Source organism: Oncorhynchus tshawytscha, linkage group LG24 (assembly GCF_018296145.1).
Source record: "Oncorhynchus tshawytscha isolate Ot180627B linkage group LG24, Otsh_v2.0, whole genome shotgun sequence".
In the NCBI taxonomy this organism is placed as follows: domain Eukaryota; kingdom Metazoa; phylum Chordata; class Actinopteri; order Salmoniformes; family Salmonidae; genus Oncorhynchus; species Oncorhynchus tshawytscha.
Window position 1 is genome coordinate 10,914,200 of NC_056452.1, and position 12,642 is coordinate 10,926,841.

The 12,642-nt window shown below is 42.7% G+C and overlaps 1 protein-coding gene across 2 annotated transcripts in view; it reads left to right on the forward strand.

The window, feature by feature from the left end:
• Positions 1 to 323: 323 nt before the first annotated feature.
• LOC112223751 (carnitine O-palmitoyltransferase 1, liver isoform) overlaps positions 324 to 12,642 on the forward strand; it is a 38,954-nt gene continuing 26,635 nt past the window's right edge. The window contains exon 1 of one of the 2 annotated variants that reach the window (XM_042305306.1): positions 324 to 501. The gene's annotated coding sequence lies outside the window, so the exon portion shown is untranslated. The remainder of the gene's footprint in view (positions 502 to 12,642) is intronic. The other variant, XM_042305305.1, reaches the window with a different exon arrangement.

Here is a 12,642-nt window from a genome sequence, read left to right on the forward strand (position 1 = left end):
AGTGGCCATTGATTAAAATCAGTGGAGGCTGCTGAGGGGAAGACGGCTTATAATAATGGCTGGAATGGAGCGAATGGAATGGCATCAAACACATGGAAAGCATGTGTTTAAGTATTTGATACCATTCCACTAATTTCACTCCAGCCATTACCACGAGCCCGTCCTCCCTAATTAAGATGCCACCAACCTCCTGTGATTGAAATTCAATATAATTTGAATTTCTTATCCATATTGCAATGGTTTGAAATGCGGGCTTTTATTGTGAAGGTATCTTCATTACCATACGAAGTGACGCCATCATTTGTGTTGCTGGAAGAATACTAGTAGAGAAGGAAGGTAGTTAACTACTTGGATGCGAGCAGAGAAGAGGAGGGTATTGGAGAAGGTCTCGACGTTTGCAACATTTTTTGGATGCCAACCGCTGTTAGATCTCATCAAAGGTATCGACGTCACTACAGGTGCCTGCGGAGTTCTCGAATTTTCGTCTTCCTCAGATTCCAGGTATGGCAACGAAATGCCTTTACATCAGATTTTTTTTTTTTTGTCATACATTACATATGTTACACAGTTCGGAGATCCACGCGTATAATGGGCAGGGGGGTAGCTCTGTCAGCCAACGCTAACATGAATTAGAAAGCAATTGCTAACGTTAGCCAGTCAAACCTTAAACCAGAGATTATCCTCTCTGGCTAAAGTCGGCTATTTTTGGAGTCCATGACAATTAACAAAGTCAGCTAAGTTTGGTTTAGTTATGATATACAAGGAGTTCAATGTGTCTTTAAAAGGCTATGCCTTTACTGACTGCAGTTTTGCAGTTTATTAATTTGTAGGTTAATGGCTAATTTCTGTTAGCTAACAATACGTGTTATTCGGCGTTAGCTATTTAGCTACTCTAGCCAAGTCATTCTGGAAAAAATACATGTAAATGATGCGTGTCAGTGTTTCAGTTTTTCGCTCACGACGAACAAGCGCGTGCTAGTATGTAAAAGTAGCATCCATAAATGAGCTAGCTTGCTAGCCCTGTTAGCTAGCAAACTAGTGGTTCGGCTTGATTACGGTAAACCTGGTTGGATTGCTACTTTCTCCATCCTAATAATGATTTGCATAACTGTAGGTCACTCTGCAATGTAAATTGAGTTCCTTGAATGCTTTAGTTACCGTAACGTTAGATCTGGCATTTAGCCAAATAACTAATGTTGCGGATGGGGTATACTACGATCAGGGTTTTCTAAAGCTAGCCAGCTTCAGTTAGCTTCACATTCCGGCTCAGCAGGCTTCATACATACTACGACAGAGGCTATTGCTCGTCTGCCTGCCGCCACTTTTGGACTTCAATGCAGCCGTTTTTTCTTTCTCTCGATATCAATACATTTCTGGGGAACAATTAAGCACCGTACTGTGATATGTTTTCAATTAAAATAGTAAGAATAAACAAATGGTTTCATAGGAAAGATACATTTCTCAAGCAAGAATTTTGCTAGGACTTCCTGGGAGTGGTCTCAGTGGGGAGGGGAACCCCAACCTGGACTCCGGGGTAGACAACATAGTAAATGTAAATCCAGGATACTCAATTACCATATGTTATGTATTCATTTGTGGATGTCCATCCAAGTTCGTATGATATTTTAGGAATTGCAGTTCGTATGACATGTTACAAATTGCAATTTGTACAGTGTGTTATTAATTTCAATATGTTAAGAATTAGTTAAATGTATGATATGTTAAGAATTCCAATTTGTTGTGGCTAACATTAGCTAGGCTAAGGGTTAGGAGATACACACAAGTATGTGGACACCCCTTCAATTTAGTGGAATCGACTATATCAGCCATACCCGTTGCAGACGGGTATAAAATCAAGCGCACGGCCATGCAATCTCCATAAACAAACATTTGGCAGTAGAATAGCCTTACTGAAGAGCTCAGGGGCACCGTCATAGGATGCCACCTTTCCAACCAGTCAGTTTGTCAAATGTAAGTGCTGTTGTTGTGAAGTGGAAACGTCTAGGAGCAACAACAGCTCTGCCACGACGTGGTAGGCCACACGAGTTCACAGAACGTGACTGCCAGGTGCTGAAGCGCGTAGTGTGTAAAAATGTTTTCACATGGCTATATACACTGTAACCAGTGTCGGCACAAGAACTGTTCCGTCGGGAGCGTAATGAAATGGGTTTCCATGTCCGAGCAGCCGCACACACTCCGAAGATGCCATGCCATACGCAATGTCAAGCGTTGGCTGGAGTGGTCAAGTTTGTCGCCGTTGGACTCTGGAGCAGTGGAAACGCGCTCTCTGGTGTGATGAATCACGCTTCACCATCTGGCAATCTGATGGATGATTCTGGGTTTGGCGGGTGCCACGAGAACCCTACCTGCTCAGATGCATAGTGCAAACTGTAAAGTTTGGTGCAGGAGAAATATTGTTCTGGTGCTGTTTTCATGGTTTGGGCCCCTTAGTTCCAGTGAAGGGAAATATTAACGCTACAGAAAACAATTATATTCTAGATGATTCTTTGCTTCCAATTTTATGGCAAATGTTTGGGGAAGGCATTTTCCTGTTTCTGCATGACACTGCCCCCGTGCACAAAGCGAGGTCCATACAGAAATGTTGATCGGTGTGGGAGAACTTGACTGGCCTGCACAGAGCCCTGACTTAAATCAACTCCATCGAATACCTTCGGGATGAATTGGAACACTGACTACGAGCCAGGCCTAATAGCCCAACCTTACTAATGCTCTTGTGGCTGAATGGAAGCAAGTCCCTACAGCAATGTTCCAACATTTAGTGGAAAGCCTTCCTAGAGTAGTGGAGGCTGTTATAGCAGCAAAGGCGGGACCAGCTCCATATTAATGCCCTTGATTTTGGAATGAGATGTTTGACAAGCAGGTGTCCACATACTTTTGGTCATGTAGGTTAAAGGGGAAGGGTTGGCTAACATGCTGTCATCGCAAAGTAGCTTAAAAAGTAGGCTAGTAAGTAGCTGCTGAAGTTGTCCTTGATGAAATTCGAACACCCGTCCACCCTACTTTCGTTTGTGCCTTCTTGCCCTTCTGTCTTATGCAACCAAATGTAACATATCATACAATTTGTGGGTCTCTGATTTACATTTACTATGTTACAGCTAGTCTGAGACCAGGCTGGGAAAACTAGCTTTTATTGGCAAAGAGGTTTGGAACTCTCTTACCTACTTGTGTGTATGTACTGACATGTTGGTGTAACTGATCGATGCGCCAGCACATGTTAATGTTTTTAAATGTATGTCAATTGTAAACTCTTCTCTGGAATGTGTTTTTCTTTGTGTCATACCCCAGTAAGACAAGTTGTTGGCTAATGGGGCTCCTAATAACAATTATTGGTCTAATAACTAATTTACTGCTGGGTGATGTCGCAAGGCAGGCCTAAACTCCATCCCACCAAAACTCTTCAAACAGCTCTTACAATAAAAGGGAATTTTCATCATTTTCACAATTTTATTCCAACCGCAGTGTGGAAATATATAAAACACAGAAAAATCACGTTTTTGACTGCACTCATCCACATTTACTGAATTTGTTGAACAGTGTAGAAGAGAACCGCCCCTGATTGTTCTTTTCTTCCTCATTGGGAACAGAAAGAAATGCTGCTCAGGTGTTTTCCCACAATTATTTTATTAAGTCATACGAAAGTTTTACTGTGTGTTTCAAATGCATGCTATCATTACTAGATGTGTTAGGTTACGTGATCGGTATTTTAACATGACTATTCTTCCCATTATAACGTTTGATTAATCAAATATTTGAAGGTTAATTAACTGCACCTGCTGATATGGCCTCGTTATTTTGGCTTGCTCCTCAAGAAATGCTGGCGGCCATGACAGACACAAGGTGTGAGTTGGCTTGGGGGGTGTGGTTTGATTTGGGGGTGTCCTTGCCACCACCAAGACACTCATCTGTTTGAACCTTTGACACAGTTTGTTCCCCCCACTCAATCTTTTATTAATTTGTATTATGTCGGAGGAAAAACTGCTCAACTGACGACCGAAGTCAGACTGCAGGCGCCCGGCCCACCACAAGGAGTTTCTAGAGCAGGATGGCCCAGTTAAAGCCCCCCCGGTCAAACCCGCCCCTAACCCAGACAATGCTAGGACAATTGTGCGCCGCCCTATGGGACTCCCGGTCAAGGCCGGTAAATACACAGCCTGGGCTCAAACCGCAGGCTGTAGTGACGCTTCAACACTGCGATGAAGTGCCTTAGACCTCTGCGTCACTCGGGACCCCCCACACACACACACTCAGGAGCACACACACACACACAATCTTAAACAAATCTCCCACAGGTTGAGTTCAATAACTGCGAGTGAGTGATGAGATGTCGGAGGAGGCTTTGAATAAGTCAGTAGCCTACAGAGTAATGTGAGACGAATGCAATTGCTGAATTTATGTCGATAGTTATTATAACTTATTCTGAACTTTCAAGTAATAGTAACAGATCTATGTAGAATAAACCACTTTTTACATAATATCATAGCAGTGTTCTGCTAATATAACAATGCACATTTCATCTTTCATTGTCATTCCCACCCAATACAGATACAGTGCTTATCCGCATTATGTCTAGTGGTAATGAGCAGAGGTTAAAGCCCCTCAAATCCATGACTAACTTGTCTGGGGCCAAGTTAACCTCCACCTTTTTTATGTAAGAAAGTCATTACCATCATGCTTTTAGGGAAATGGGCTCATTTTGTACTTCACATTAAACTGCAAGTTTGACCAATTCCAGTCCCATTGCTTAGGTCTGGGGTCCTCTTTTATATAGGACTAAGAAGGTCACTTCTGGTGAATATTTTTTATTTTAAGGTCATTCTTACCCCAAATGTATTAAAATTACCTCCAGAAATGGGCCCCAGTAACATTGGCTTAAAGGATGTTAGAGGTATTTTAACTTTGGACCATGCATATAGCCTATGCATGGTCTATATGATCAGATGTTCTATTAGCGATCAGCTGTAGCCCAACTGATGAATCATAGTGGCTATAAAATGTACATGGGCTGAAGCATGGTTTGCCCATCTGCATTTACCCAATTGGACACAACATCCTGATTGTTCTTATAAATCGTATATTAGTCACTCAATTAATTTGTTTCTATTACAAAGCCTTCATAGATGACACTGTCCCTTTAAGAGCTCCGTGTGAAATGCTGGTCGTAAAACTGCATTTTATAAAAGGATGCTGCGCGCGCAATTGAAGGAGTAGGGAAATAAACGTGGTAGCAATGTAATCGGATCCCGTCACTTTATTTACAGAGGTCGAAACTGGCAGAAATGGTAGCTTTGGAAAGTTACATCCTGCATGATAAAGGATGGGCTTTAAATGACTTTGCCAGCAGCTACAGTAGGCTACACACCTCTGAGTTAACCGCTGCTGTGGTGAGCATTATAGACTATTTTAATTCCGTTCACCTGAACATCTGCGTGTCATCAACAATCATGCATGTCAGTTCATTGCACACAGGGCGTGCAGAAATTAAAATATTTGGGAATATACATTGAGTATACTAAGCATTCGTTACACCTTCCTAATATTGAGTTGCATCTTGTAAAATTCCTACGTTCTCCCACGTCACTCCGCTCCGCCGCACACTCCACTGGCTTCCAGTTGATGCTCGCATCATCTCCAAGACCCTGGCGCTTGCCTACCGAGGAGCAACGGGAACTGCCCCGACTTACCTTCAGGCTATGCTCAAACCCTACATCCCAACCCGAGCACGCCGTTCTGCCACCTCTTGTCCCTCCCACCCCTACAGGAGGGCAGCTCCCGCTCAGCTCCGTCAAAGGTCTTCTCTGACCTGACACCCGAATGGTGGAACAAGCGTCCCCCTAAAGTCAGGACAGCGGAGTCCCCGCCCATCTTCTGAAAAAGCCTGAAACCCTAACTCTTCGAAAATCACTGCTCGATAGGGACCTTGCAGATAATTAGGTGTGGGGTACAGAGATGAGGTAGTCATTCAAAAATTCAACACTATTGCACACAGTGAGTCCATGCAACTTATTATGTGACTTGTTAAGCAAATGTTTACTCCTGAACTTATTTAGGCTTGCCATAACAAAGGGGATGAATACTTATTGACTCAAGGCTTTTCATTTTTGAAATGAATTTGTAAAAACAATTTCACTTTGACATTGAGGTATTGTGTCGCCCCCCCACAAAAAAAAAATATCTAGATTTCATCGGTTTTTAAATACAGGCTGTAACAACAAAATTAGCAACAAGTCATGGGGTGTGAACTTTCTGAAAGCACTGTAGCCATTTTAAGATGAATTGTTTGTCGCTCTTAGGGCTGACCCCGATTGGTCGACCAATATTTTTTTTTTTTTAGTCTCGCAGTGGAAACGGACCATGGAGTTGGTGGACTCGCCCTTTTTAATTCATGGCCGCTTGCGCAGCTGAGTGGGAGCGCTTAATTATGTTGGGTGGAAATGTCCAACAGATCTCAAATCATTAAAAGGAGGTAATCGCCACCAGCCGATCTAGCTGCTTTCTCTCCCCCAGCTCCGTCTCTAATCCTGACATTGTGTGCAACCACAAATCAACGTAAGTCCACCAAATCTATTATTTTTCATCTGAACTATCTGTTGAGCTCGAGAGCGGGCAATCTGTTATTGTTTTGTAGTTTATTAACATGGCTCGTGGCTTGGAGCGCACACTTTAAACCTGTTATATCAATGGACAATTATCATGGCCCTTCAGATCATCATGGGACAATTATGCCATTCATATATAGTTAAAATGTAACGAAATTATATGTACATATGAAGATAAACCTGGAAGTATGAAACGTAATTTATTTGTTAGTTTGATCTCATGATTATCAATTTGAGATTATAGATTGAATAATTGATAACTGATCGATTTATTTGCGTTATCATGATTTTAATCTTTATGATCCTAAATGACTCAATCATCCTTCATATTGAGCTGAATTACTTAATTACATTAATAATGAATGATTGGACTTTTGTGATTTGGTGAATTTCATGTTATTCTGTTTCCTTTGTTATGCGGTACACAACTATCCAGGAAATAAACATGTATTTATGTCTGTCTCTGTCACCTGACTGTGACCTCCTTCACGATCGTCAGTCATCCTACCTGTCTGGCTACACACACAGATTCCAAGAATCATTCAATGGTCCTTTGACCCAGATGATGACTGAAACCAAATACGGTGAAAGGGAATTGGAGAAGGAAGAGTTGTCTCCACTGGAAGGGAGGAAATATGAGGATAAAGTCCTGGGAAGAATAAAAGCTCCAGGAGCTAAGCCTAAAGCATCGACCAAGGCTTCATCCTCAACCAGCGCCAGGAGAACCAGGCAACGAACGAGCAGATGACCACCTGGTTATCTTAAGGTTTATGTGGTGGAGTTTCCCCCACCAAAGGGCAAGGCTCAAAGCAGTGAAACAAGCTCAACGCATATAGTTGATTTTATTAAAACACATAAAGTGGGTCCTATATATGGGAAAATACATGTTTTAAAATGTTCCCTAGTTGCTCTGGATTAGAGCTTCTGCTAAATGGAAAAATTGTAACTTGTACGACTTTAGTACATTTTTGACACTAGAATAAATGTTTGACTCTTCTCGGCGCCATGTAGGCCGTTTTTCAAAGGAATTAGTTGTTTTTTGGGGCAGTCTTCCTCAAATGAAGGGGGATGAGGCTATCTTTGCAGAAGGGAGGGAATCTGAGTTCACTGGTCCTTAACTCGCAGCTCAGACACTTCATTCAGAATAAATTGAATTATCCCTGAGTAGCCTGCCCAGGAGCAGGTTAGTTCTGAAAGATTTTTTAAAATAGAAATGTACCTGGCTAAAAGGTGAGCCACTTTCTTGGTACCGGTTATCCCGAGTCGGACTAATTTGACCAAAGTAACCTCTCTAACTCCTCAAACCAGGTATGTAGTATATGGGCTCTTGCCCATGAACTTGAGAAAAGTTAGGTCGTCGTGACTGAACCGCAGTTGGCCTTTATCTCCCGTGTATCGTGTTCCACTGTCAGTGGTTGTATTCTGTTATAATGCATGTTGTCTGAAAGCTGCTGAAAGTCATAGTTTAATTATTTGTTCCAAGTTCAGATTTTTAAATGGCTGTAATTTCTCTGGCTGTCAAACGCTGTTTTGGAAAATATAATTCTGAGCTAGCCATTGAAGTATTGTCCAGTTATAAGGGAATAAATTGGACCACAACTCCCAACTGTTCACTGTGCCCTCTAAATCAGGTAGACGCATTCCTTCACATGATGTGGGAGTGCCCTGTGCATAAAAACGTCCGGGATAAAGTTACAACATTCATTTCGAAGTGCATGAATGTAAATATTCAATGCTTTGAATCGACCATGTTAACGATGATCGCTCCTCGAGTCTCTGAATAAATCAGAAACGGCTCCTGCTGACAGGCAACCCTGCGTTTTAGATGGCACACAGCTCCAGAGTTCCTCAGTGGATACAGTTACTATTAGAAGTTATAACACGAGACTTAATGACTCATGTGGCAGTCAAACAATTGAGGCCTGGACACATACTTGACTGTAAAATAATCTCTGCTAAAGCCCAGCATACAAATATATTTTGTTTGGGCTTTCTAAAATGATTTACCTACGTTCATATTAGGTTTTTTTGCTTTCAGGCTAACTGGGAAGGGTTGGTTGGGGCAGGGCAATCGTGCTCAAACTTGACTGTACTGGCAGTCGGTGTGTTTCCGGTCCCCTATGTTGACTGTCACTGTTTTCTAGCCTGTGGGAACACTCACCTTTTACCTAGTTTACACCACGCCCTCCCCCATCCCTCTCTCCTCCCTGCTGTTCCACTCTGCCTGCTTGTTAGTTTTCCATCTGTGCTGGAGGATGGAGGGGTGAAGTGAAAAAAGAGAGCCTTTTGCTGTTTTGAAGTAGTTCTTGATATAATGGCGTAGAAGAACGAAGTTACACATTTTCTACTGACTGCGCTTGCATTAAAAATGGGAAACGTACTGCAATTTTGTTTATCATATTCTCTCTGGATCCATTATCCTCTCACAACCGGTGCCAATGTTTTTTTTCTTTCTGAAGCAGTTAGCTACTGTAATCCATTAAAACCATAAAACAATGTCCCTTAGATCTCTCATTGAATAAACGTGACTAAGATATGGAAGGTTAAAGTGCTATCACAATAGATTAAGGTCTCATGCCTGCTGCTTTCAGTGCGATCAAACCGATATCAGTGATGAATTGAGCCCGAGCCAACATTTCCTAGTGTTGAAACCCTCCGTGTGCTGGCAGTCAGCGCTGAGCTAAACAGAAGGTGTTTTTTGGGGGGGGGCGGGGGGCACTCACAAAGGGCTGCAGTGAAGTGATCAGAGCTGAAATTCACTGCTGTTAGTCCCTGGCATGGACACTCACTGCTGCATATGCCAGCTCTCTCCTATAGAACAGCAAGTTGGTTGTAAATTTGACATATTTTGCCAGTGACTTTTTTTTTGTTGTCACTGGCCTAGAGCAATTTAATAACTAATTTCATTTATCTACTCATTTTGCCTTAGGGTGGAGACATGTTGGATGTTTTTAATATCTGATCAATGTTCCTGGTCCTATGGGCCCTGGTCAAGAAGTGCACTATAGGGAGTAGTGTGAGGTGAGGGAATGAAAGGCATGGGGGAGGTGTGAGTTTGGAGAATTAATAGATACTGAATGTGACCTATAGGAATGTTTGTCAATGTTCCCTAGGCCATTATCGATATTTGTGGAGAGTAAAATCAATCCCTTTGGTGGAAAAATGGTGATCAGCTCAGAAGAGACACTCGTTCCACCATGTCAGTCAACATCCCTATCAACTTTTGTAGCATCAGTCTGAGTCTAGCCAATGTCCACTACAGTGATGGCCTTTGACAAATGACAGCCCACTCATTTATATTTTGTGATATCCAATTGGTGCTTTAGTCTTTTCCCATCGCTGCAACTCCCTTACGGACTCGGGAGAGGCAACGGTCGAGACCCATGCGTCCTCCGAAACACTCCCCCCCCCCGCCCCGCCATGCCGCACTGCTTCTTGACACACTGCTCGCTTAACCCGGAAGCCAGCTGCATCAATGTGTACAGGGTGCATGCACCCCGCAGCCATAATGAGTTGCTTGATCGCGACGGGACAAGGACATCCCAGCCGGCCAAAGACTCCCCTAACCTGGGCGGTGCTGGGCCAAATGTGTGCACACAGCCCGGGATGGAACCTGGATCTGTAGAGACACCTCCAGCACTGCGATGTTTTGCCTTAGACCACTGCGCCACTTGGGAAGCCCCAGAAGTTTCAAGTTTTGTCACGTGCACAAATACAGTGAAATGCCTTTCTTGCAAGCTCTTTCCCATCAATGCTGTAATCAATATCTGTGGTACTATAAAGTGGAGCAAAAGCACACAATAGAAATAAGAAGTACACCAGAAAGCAATTATATACAGGGTCTGTGCCAATGCCATATGTGACCAACCGGCTCGATTCGGTCTTATGTAGCAAATCTGAAATGTTTTTTTTTACATTGGATAAAGTAGAAACTCTGCGCTAGAAAATGGCATATCGTACACCACAGTTGAACAATGGGAAAGTAATTCTGCTTTGGAAGTTGTTAAACTTGTAAACCCACTTTTGAGAAAATGTCCCTTGAATATTTTGGCTGACCTACTTTGTCTACAACATTCTGTATCGTTCACACTAGAGGTCGGCCGATTTAATTGGGGCCAATTTCAAGTTTTCATAACAATCGGAAATCTGTATTTTTGGGTGCCGATTTTGCTGAATTATATTTTTTTTACACCTTTTTAGTTCATCTTTTTAACTAGGCAAATCAAGAACACATTCTTATTTTCAATGACGGCCTAGGAACGGTGGGTTAACTGCCTTGTTCGGGGCGGAATGACAGATTTTCACCTTGTCAGCTCGGGGGATCTAATCTTGCAACCTTACAGTTAACTAGTCCAATGCAATAACGACCTGCCTCTCTCTCGTTACACTCCACAAGGAGACTGCCTGTTACGCGAATGCAGTAAGCCAAGGTAAGTTGCTAGCTAGCATTAAACTTATCTTATAAAAAACAATCACAATCACTAGTTAACTACACATGGTTGATATTATTAGATATTATCTAGCGTGTCCTGCGTTGCATACAAGAACGCTTATCCCTCTGTCACGGATGCCATGGTTGCCCTTTGTTTGGAAATTAAATCCAGAGACGAGTTCTATACAACAGCCTTTGTTCTCTTTTCGACTCCCTCTACGTAATCAAACGCCTGCATTTTCTCCATCTCCTAAGCTGTCATACTATGCTCCCACCGGGCGTTCAACTGATTTTCAAAACTCGGTCCTTCAGACAGTGGAGAACGGTAGCGACATCACAGTACTTTGTGATATCTTTATACAAACAACTGCTTTAGAAAGGATTACCGACACATACAGAGCAGCTTGTGTCTAGACCGACGTGTGCTACGTGAAAGTTTGTATGTTCCAGAAGGCATTTATGCCCCAAAAAAGCATTCTGGTAAATATGTTGGCGTACAATTGCCTCACCTGTGAAGTAGTGATGCGCTACTTGCGCCTAGTTTCCTGTGTCACATTTTTGCAATGTGCAGGGGATACTGGAGTGGTAGGGGTAGGCTTGTATAGGGTTAAGGTGACTGCATCCGATAAATGGAGTAGCAGCAGTGCGTGTGTGAGCCAATGAAGTGAGTGCCAAGTCAGTGCCAAAACTAAAGAGTCAATGCAGATCCGTGTAGCCATTTTGTTAGCTATGGCTTGGGGATAGGAACTGTTCAGGAGCCTGTTGGTGTCAGACTTGTTGCTCTTGTACCGCTTCCTGGCCTTCCTTTCACACCGCACACTACCTAGCATGTTGGCAAAGCGACAGGCATTCACATGATCCCCATAATGGATTGGCGCTATCATTTTGACGTTGTTTTAATCCAATCGCTTATCTGAAAATAGCGTGGTGTTTCCATTGGACGAACCAGCCGTCAGTCATTGCACCACACAGTCCTCCCTAACCCATCTGTGGGCATTAATCTATTAGCAGCTGAGGCTGCTTAAACTGGTTCAAGATGGGCATTCATCTTTGAAGAGCAAAGCAAAGCCCTTTCCTTGTTTCTTAATGTCTGACAGGGTGCCTGGTCAGTCTGCCTTTAGTGATGGATGGGCAATACTTCCTGTATTAAATGGGTAGGCAACTTTAGGATTTGGAGTAATTTCCTACTTACCCATAGTCAGAGTAACTGCTATTTATGTCTCTGCGTGCAGTTTGAGGAAGTTAAAGGAAACCTATCGTTAGCATAGTGCAGTTTCTGGTAGTCAGCGGTAACCACTTAGCCAGCTCCTCTCAAGAGCAGAGAAATGGACTTTAAAGCTGGATGGTTGGTCATTTATCAATAGTTCTGACATTTTTACTAATTATTTAAAAAATATTCTCTATCAACTTCCTCATTTTATGGACTACTTTTTGAATTCTGCCTGTGCTTTCTTCCTGTGCGACTTTTTGTTTTTGTAAACAAAACTCCCTTGAGGCAGCCAGCTGTTGCTTACTCTAGTAGCTAAAGTCATTAGTTTGCTTATTGGTAAATCGTCATAACATTTTGATAAGTCATGTTGGGCTTTGAGGTAG